This window comes from Notamacropus eugenii, chromosome 6 (genome assembly GCF_028372415.1).
Source record: "Notamacropus eugenii isolate mMacEug1 chromosome 6, mMacEug1.pri_v2, whole genome shotgun sequence".
Lineage (NCBI taxonomy): Eukaryota > Metazoa > Chordata > Mammalia > Diprotodontia > Macropodidae > Notamacropus > Notamacropus eugenii.
Genome location: NC_092877.1, coordinates 342,016,562 through 342,025,905, shown reverse-complemented (window position 1 = coordinate 342,025,905; position 9,344 = coordinate 342,016,562). Strand labels below are relative to the sequence as shown.

The 9,344-nt window shown below is 42.3% G+C and overlaps 1 pseudogene; it reads right to left on the bottom strand.

The window, feature by feature from the left end:
* Nucleotides 1-682: 682 nt before the first annotated feature.
* Nucleotides 683-1,986, bottom strand: LOC140511707 (alpha-enolase pseudogene; annotated as a pseudogene).
* Between the last annotated feature and the right edge of the window lie 7,358 nt (nucleotides 1,987-9,344).

Below are 9,344 nucleotides of genomic sequence, written 5' to 3'. Positions count from 1 at the left end.
AGAAATCTGGGAACCACAATTGTTGCCGCAGATTTCGCCCCCTGAGACCTGCTCCCATCCTCTCTGAGCTGCACTGCACAGCCAAGGCTGGGCTGTGCTCTGGGTATTGTGCTCTGCTCTGAGACCAATGACTGGAAATCTTGTTCACTCTGTCATTTTGTGGCTTCTGCTGCTCTAGAATTTGTTTAGAGTCATTTTTTACAGGTATTTTATGGGCTATGGGTGAAGAGCTCTTACAGGTCATTCTTCTACTCCTTCATCTTGGCTCCATCCCCCTTAAGAATTCTTTTTTTTTTCCAGTGGGTTACTGAATACTTTTATTCTGCACATAGCAGCCACTAAGCATTTGGCCTGGGGGCTCGTCAGGCTGCATCACAAGTACATGGCTCCACACATCAACATCAAGCTTGGGGGTGAGAACAGGTCAATCTATCCCAATCACAAGATGATAAAGGGTCTTCTGACAGAGAGCCAGACGATCAGGTAGTCTCTGGTATAAGACAGTTCTAACGAAGTAGTGAAATCACAGAAAGTTGAAGGGAGAGGGAAGTTAAGCAGCAGAGGCCCCTGCCCCCAAAACAAGACTGGTCTAGTTCTTGGTGCTGCCTATTCTTAGGACAGGAGCAGACTTCTGTAGAGGTGACTGGTGCCCGTGAGCTCTTAGGCCTCCTAGTCACAGAGCTTACTTGACCTGAAATTTTCTGAAGTTCCTTTCAGCAAATTAGCCTTGCTGCCTATCTCTTCCTCAACTCTGAGAATCTGGTTATACTTGGCCAGATGCTCAGATCAGCAGGGGGCACCAGTCTTGATCTGTCCAGTACAGAGACCCACCACCAGGTCTGCAATGAAGGTATCTTCAGTCTCCTCAGAACGATGGGAAACCATTACTCCCCACCCATTGGATTGGGCCAGCTTGCATACCTGGAGAGATTCAGTCATAGAGCCAATCTGGGTCACTTTGAGAAGGAGGCAATTGCAGGCCTTCTCGTTCACAGCCTTTTCAATTCGCTTAGGATTGGTCACTGTGAGATCATCTCCTACCACCTGGATGCTGGCAGTAGCAGTGAAATTTTTCCAAGTTTCCCAATCATCCTGGTCAAAGGGATCTTCAATAGACACTACTGGATGATCCTTGATGAAGCTCTTATAGAGATTCCCAAACTCAGAAAGGGAGATGTATCTGCTGAAATCATCATGAGGCTTGAAGTCTAAGTCATATTTCCCAGATCAGAAGAATGCAGAGGCAGCAACATCCATGCCAATTAAGACCTTATCAGTATAGCCAGTCTTATCAATAGCATTCTTTAGCAGGTTCAGAGCTTCTTTATTCTCCAAGATGTTAGTAGCAAAGCCACCCTCATCCCCTACATTGGTGGCATCCTGTCCATATTTCTGCTTAATCATACTCTTCAAGTTGTGGTAGACCTCAGCTCCAACGCACATGGCCTCCTTAAAGTTTGCTGCTCCAACAGGGAGGATCATGAACTCCTACATGGCCAACTTGTTACCAGCATGGGAGCCACCATTGATCACGTTGAAGGCTGGAATGGGCAGGATGACTTCATCATTGCCTGCAAGGTCAGCAATGTGACGGTACATGGAGACACCTTTCTCAGCAGCTCCAGCCTTACAAACAGCCAGAGACACTCCCAAAATGGCATTTGCACCAAATTTAGATTTATTTTCAGTGCCATCTATCTCTATTATCAATTTGTCAGTCTTCTTCTGCTCCACAACATTCAATTTCTTGCTAATCAGGGTCGGGGCAATAGTTTTATTGATGTGCTTAACTGCTTTTGAGACACCTTTCCCCATGTAGCAGGTCTTATCATTGTCTCAGAGCTCCAGGGCTTCATGGATATCAGTAGAAGCACCAGTGGGCAGAGCAGCTCGTAACTGACCCTTTTCAGCATAGAGATCAACTTCAACAGTAGGGTTTCCACGAGAGTCAAAGATTTCTCTTGCCTGGATCTTGTAAATAGACATATTGAGTTTCTGGATGGGGCTTCCTCCGCTGAGCTCAGAGAACAGAGGTCAAGGGCTTAAGATTTGATTCTTAAGAAAAATTATATACAACACACTTTTAAGTTGAATATTCATTAATAATATCCATCACTTTCTTACATCTAGATGGTCAATAAATCAAGCTCTGAATTGTAGCATTTGTCAATTTCTGAGTTCTAAATGCTCACACTGAAAATTTAACTATCAGCTTTCTGATCCTGTATGAGATGACTCCAGCACACCCTGCATGGACCCCTCTGGCATCTGATGAAGGCTATGGACTCCTTCTCAGAGTAATACTTGTCATCTACATCATAATCAAAGCAAATGCTCAATTTTAAAGGTTACTGAAAATAAATACATATATTTTCATTCCAAATTTAAGTATCCCCTGAAAATCCATGGACCTAGGTTAAGAATCCCCAGTAACATTATTCCCCCTTGATAGGAGAGGGAGCAGAGGCTTGTAAGAATTCAGTGGCTTGCCCATGGTCAGACAGCTTAGGCAGAGATGAGATTCAAAGCCAGGTCTCTCTTCACTCAATGGTCAGTCATACTGACTCACTATAGTGTTCTGAGGATCATGGAATCATAGACTTACTTCAGGAGAACTCAAGGGCCCCCAATCCACCCCCGTCACTTTATAAATGAAATATCTAAAGCCTAGAAATGATAAGAGACTTGTTCAGGATCGTGCATTGCTCTAGGTAGCTAAGGAAAGAGAGATTAAAAAAAAACATTCCTGAATAATTGCGAGATGTAAAGACTAATTTAGAAATGCCTTTACTTTGCTTTCTTATGCCAAATATGTTCTTCCCAAGGAAGGTTAAGAAATAAGAGAACAAAATCACAAGAAGGCATTTATTTCCCTGTCCTTTTTTTCCTTCCTCTTTGCCCCCTGTAGTGTAGAAAACATAGCAGTTAGCAGTAGGCCTTCATGCTGAGATGCACAATTTTATGCACCTTTAAGTAATACCCTCTTGCCCTGTGGCATTCCACACACACAAAATAGAATTTTATGAGTCATTGAGCGGCTCCCAAGGTGGCACCAATTTCTATGCAAAATGTTCATTTAATGACTAGGACAATATTTAAGACTTTAAACCCTTTTCACTTCCCTGACCCCACAGCACATACAAGCTGGACTCTCCTCTAGGCCTACAGGGCCTTTACAAAAATAACTCCCCAGGGCTCATGGAGCTAAAGAGCTTCTTTTAACTTCCCCCCTTTCCTTTACATGCTTGTATATGTCTCTTCCCCCCCCCCCCCCCCACACACACACATACACTTCCAAGGGTAGTCCTCATGGTGGGAAGAATCCCAGAGAGAGGATGTCTGGCTCACAAATGCTAGATCTCCAATGGCTGCCAATGGAGAAGCCTTGTCATAGCAACAGTAATTCAGGGAAACAGACCAGCCATCCAAATCTGCCTGCCAGCTTTAACCTGGTACAGGAACCCTTTCTTGGCTACATGTCAACTGTAGCATCCAGATAAAGTGTTTTGCATAGTGACTGGGTGGGAAGGAGAGTATTTTTCCAACCTTTTTAGAGTTACGTGACAATGCATGATGTATCTGCCATTTTGGGCTATCCAACAGCTTTTCTGCAAAGAGGAGAATGAAATCTATTCCTGATACAAGGGTTCCAAAATTACATTTGGCTATGCTAACTGTGGGGCAGGTAGGTGGCACCATGGACAGAGCACCAGCAATGGAGTTAGGAAGACCTGAATTCAAATTCAACCTCAGGCATTTAATGGTGGTGTGACCTTTGGCAAGTCACTTAACCCTGTTTGCCTCAGTTTCCTCATCTGTAAAATGAGCTGGAGAAGGAAATGGCAAACCACTCCAATATGTTTGCTAAGAAAACTCCATATGGAGTCATGAAGAATCAGACAAGACTGAAACTGAACAGCAATAATCAAAACTGTTATTCATACATATATAAATGTAACATTTATGTAGATACAAATACATATACATATAATATATGAATGTATATAAATACATGCCATGATGAAACTTTTAAGAAGGAATTTGGGAGTCCTATGATATTTAAGTTTTATCTGTACATTTTATCATCAATGTCAGTCATTTTGGTTCATATAGAACTTTGTTTCTTTAGTGTTGTCTTTTGCCTCTATTCTGACAAATCTTCTTCTCCTTCTGTATTTTAGAGTTCCCAATCCACCATCCTCATTTCAAAGACCAAACAGCTTTGAGAAATTGAGTCATTATTCTCAAGTATCTATTCTCACATTCTTATTTATTTCTTCTTTAAGAACTCTGATTTCCACCTTGCTTTAGCCCTAGCTTCCTGTCTTATTTCTTTCTTTAATTTAAAAAAGCAAATCTCTTTTGAACCATACTGAAGTTTATTGTCCTTACGTTTCTTTCATTCTGAGTCTCACTGCTGGTTTTGCTTCTTGTGTCCTGGATTTATCTCCAATCTTTTTCCCATCAAGACTTCTTGCTCCATGCTGCTTTTCTCCTGCTCAGTTGGCATCATATCAAGTTTCCACATTGTTTTGCCCCCGTTGGAACAATTCCAAAACCATCTTCACATTCAAACTCTATATGCCCTTCTTCAGTGGGACAGTTCCTCAAATTTTTTAGTATAATTATCATATTCAATTCAATAAAGTTTTATTAAGCACCTACTAAGTCTACTTCTCCAGACTAAACAGCTCCAGTTCCACATATGGTTCAGACCCTTCACTATCTCACCTGCCTTCCTCTGGACAGTCTCCAGTTTATCAATGTCCTTTCTAAAATGTGTTACCCACAACTGAGCAGATTACTCCAGTTATGGTCTGACCGGGGCACAGAACAGTGAGACTATCACTTCATTATTCCTGGAAACTCTTCCTCTCCGAAACCTAAGATTACATTGGCTTTGTTGGCTGTTTGACAGAACTGACATACTGAGTTTGCAAAGTGAGCAAATTACTGAATGGGAATCACTTCCATAATCACTGAGAGGAAACAGATTTGAGATGGCAACATGACATTATGTGAAGATTCCTTGAAAGATAGGATAGCAGAGATGACCTGGATTAGTGGTCCTCTGATCACTAATATCAACTGAGGCACGAAAAAGGGATGCACTCATTTGCTTGAGGTATTTCCTACTGTCATGGAGGAGGTCAAGCGCAAAGTCTAAGTCAAAGAGGGATTTCCTGTAGACTGAAGTCCTCCAAATGTTCATGTTTGTGGATTGCAATAATTGATTGCAATAAGCTCTGGGACACTTGAGAGTCTCTCGGATGAGATTCATTCAAGTGAGTTTTACCTATCTATAAAGGAAATACCAAGTGGATGAAATTATCTGTCATAAATTGAATGGACAACTTATAGACCTCATTAATCAATATATGTCTTGAACTGATGTTGAGGATAGATAATGAAATAAGCCTAGATTGAAAATGGAGGTGGAGAGGGGACTGGGGTGCCTTTGGAAAATTCTGTACAGTTTTTGATGATCTCAAGAATCTTCCTGAAACAAATACTCATGTTAGAAAAAACAACATTCTTATAATATTGTTTTGTGGCTGTGAGTCTGGGAACACAACAGTCTCTGAACAATTAAAACTGAGTTTGTCCAACGTAAAGTGGAAAGTTGTTTAGAGTAAATGAACAAGCTTCATCACACTACAAACAAGGTGTAATTGCGTAAAAGTGGTATGAAGAACAACATCTAGTTCTGATCTCATTGTTGGATGAAACATTCACTTGGTCTACTTGAGATTTTTAGAAATTCATTATTAAAACTTTTCCAGAACTTAGTTTAGAGGCTTTCCAGGTTTAGTTTAGAGTGAATGTGGACCTTAAAAATGGGCCCCAGGGGTACATCCCTTATTGCACAGTGAAACTGGTGATCTCATCTGGAAGACTCCTATAGACTTGCTCAACCCAGCAGCCTCAGTGGCAACCACCTGCAGCTCCATCTGGGCCTACTAAGCAACACATCCCAGCTGTCCCTTGCAAAAGCAGGACACCCTTCCACATACCAGCCCCCTACCATGTTCCCATCCATCTCCCTCCCCATCTCTGAATGTGACAAATTAGCTTTTATTTTGTACAATTAGTTAATTTGGCAGTGCAAAAAGAGGGACAAAAATGTTCTTGAAAAATAAAAAGCTAAAATCACAAACAAAATCAATCATCCAAAAGCTGGTAAATGGCTTTCCCTTTCTGGGTTTTTCTTCCCAGGGTAGCCCATTTTGAATAAATTGTATTTATCAATGCAGGGCTTCAGATATACCTAATCTTATGCAAGATTCTCTCAGAACTGAAAATCCTTTCCCTGCCTGTCTTTATCTAAGATTTGCCTTCAGTCTTAGATTTTGTCAAAATATGGCAGATCCTCGTCACTCCTGTCCTAGACTATTGAAATTGTCCCTGACCCCTTCTCAGATCTCCAGCTGCTAATTTTTTTCCTTCTCCAAATCAGCCTCTGCGTGGCTACCCAAGAGATATTCCTAAAATGGCAGTCTTCCCACATGACCCTCCTTCTGGAAGTTTCAGGGCCTCCCTATTGCTTAATGAGTCCTTTCCCTGACTTTCTTTGGTTGAATTTTGCCTTTCTTAGGGCTTGTCAGAATGGGACAGCCCCTCATGTCCTCTGTATTAGGTTATTGAATTAGTCAATTGATCTCCTTGCCTCTAATTTCTGGTATCTCCAATAGATCCTCCACATCAAAGGTAGGGAACCTGTGGCCTTAAGACTGAAGGTCTTAAGCACTCAAAGCACTTAAGCACTCAAAAGGCTGCACTTAAGGACCTAGAAGGCCACTTGTGGTCTTAAGGCTTCAGGTTCCCCACCCCAGCTTCACATAAATGCCAAAGACTGACCATGGCACTCCTCCCCTCAAGAAACTTATTTGTCTCCCTATTGACCTTAGGATAAAATAGAAACCCCTCTGTTGGCACTTAAGCCATTTTTACAACCTGTCCCCTTCCTATCTTTCCAGTCTCCTTAAACCTTGTTCCCATCTGTTCACTCTACGATCCAGTCATACTAGCCTACTTGCTACTCCCCCTCCACTTCATATTGATGCTGTCAGTATTTATCAATAATACTAAAAATAGATAGCCATTATAGCACTTACTATATGCCAGACAATGTGCTTAATGTTTCAGGAATATTTAGAAATACCAGTCTTCCCCAACAGAATGTAAACTCCTTATAAGGAGGCTTTTTTCCCCACTCTGTTGCTTGTATCATCTGAGCCTAGCATATAATAGGTGCCAAATAAATGCTTGTTAATTGATTGATGGGTTGATCTCGGAGCCCTATGCCTTTGCACTGGCTGAAATGCTCTTTGTTCATCACCCCCACTTCTTTTTTTCATAAAGTATTTCATTTTTTCCAATTACATATAAAGATGATTTTTAAGTCATTTTAAAAAATTTACCAAATTTTCTCCCACTCTCCTAAAACAGTAAGCAATTTGATATAGGGTGTATATGTTCATCTCCTCTTCTTAAAGCCCCCTTGCTCTCTTCAAGACTCAGCACCAATGTCATCTGTTTGAGACCTCTCTCGATTTCCCCATTTGACAATGTCCTTCCTCAGAATTAATTGGTATTTATTTTTGAATATATTTTGCGTTTATCTTTTTGTATGCATGCTTTCCCTCCATATAGAAGGAAAACTCTTTGAAAGTAAAGACTACTTCATTTTTGTCTCTGAATTCTCAGCACCCGGCACACCAAGACTCTTCCTTCTTTGTGTGTCTCCAGTTGAGTTTTTCAGGGCACAGATGCATGCCAGGCTGAATTGATTGGGACGTGGCCTTCTGCAGACAGCTCTGACATAGAAAGCCATCATGTCGAGCTGGCCTTCCTACAACTTTCCCCCAATGTATGCCCAAACTACAAAAATGCAGGTGAAAATCTCACCTGAAATCATCAGTAGGACATTTTTCACAAATGAGGACTCCAAATCAACATGAATGCAGATATTTCAATGACGGGCTTTTTGGTTTTGTGGGGGATATAAGTAAAGGTAGGCATGGAGGACCTGTGTACAAATCCTGCCTCTGATATTTACTACCTGTGTGATGTCTCTATTTGTTCATTTGTGAAGGGAAGAGATTTGAGCAGAGGGCCTCCAATGAGCTCTTTGATCACTTCATTTCCTTGGTCCTCAGTTTTCTCATTTGTAAAATGAGGGGGAGGGGGTGAACTAGATGGCCTCTCAGATCCCTTCTACTTCTAAATCTATCACAGAATGGGTGGTCAAAAGAGGCTATTTTCCTTCCGGGAGTTTGTTGGGGGTTTTTATTCTATCCCTAACCAAGTCTTTCAAAAGATCTTTTCCTGCCCCTGATTCTGCTAATGTGGAAAAATCTGGAGGCCTCCAGGGAAGGTTAATTGGAGATGTTGGAGACCACAGTGGGGTAGTTGGGCCAGCTGCTCTGTACCATGCTCCTTGATCAGCATTTTCCCCCACCCTAAGTGGGGACTGGGTTGTCGCCAGCTCCCCGGCTGGCTCTCCGCTCCCTAGCCTCTCTGGCTCCTCATTTTTGTACGCTTCACTCCCCCTCACCTCTCTTTGCTGGCCCCATCCATCCAGACACAGCTCGCAAAGTTTGCCATGTGCACTGACCCCGGGCTGACCCTGAGCCATGATATGAACTCAGGGATTGTCATGACCCTCTAATTGCCCACCTTCCCTCCATGAGAACTCCAGGCACCAGCCAGCAACACAGCCCCAGCCAAACCGGGGGCCCCGGAAGCTGGGAACCCCACACAGTAGCTGCCAAATGAGGCCTGCAGTCTATGCTCTGAGAACTGACAGGAAGATTTACCTCCTTCGCTATGAATCAGAGAGGGAGTTATCACATGGTGACTCATCCAAGGACTATTTGGGGGCGTTTATTCTCCCTTTCTGTATTTATCCTATCCAGAAAAGAGGAGAGCCTTTCAATGGCAGGTCCGGTTCAATGGATCTCCCTGAAGCCAAGGGAGATTGCCTTCTGTTCCATCTTATTACTCTCAGTTCCATGGATCACTCCAAAGCTTTACTTATGCTATGAAACCCAAAATTTGTTTGTATTTAATTACAGGGCATAGGTAGTGCTCGGTTTTCCAGCAGGAAGCTATTTTATGCCCAAGCAGCATGAGAAATTACCAAGGCAGGTGGGCTAATGGATGCAAAGTGGCAGGAGGGGAATGAGAGGTGGCGTGGATGGGCGATGGCTTTGCTATTCTTGGCCTTGCTTTCAGTTTACTCACAGATCTCAGGTGAGCTATCACATTTGACTGGCTTGGTATCCACAGAGTTGTTCAGGGAATTAAAGCAGAGAAAGACCATGAAAATAATTTGAAAAGTT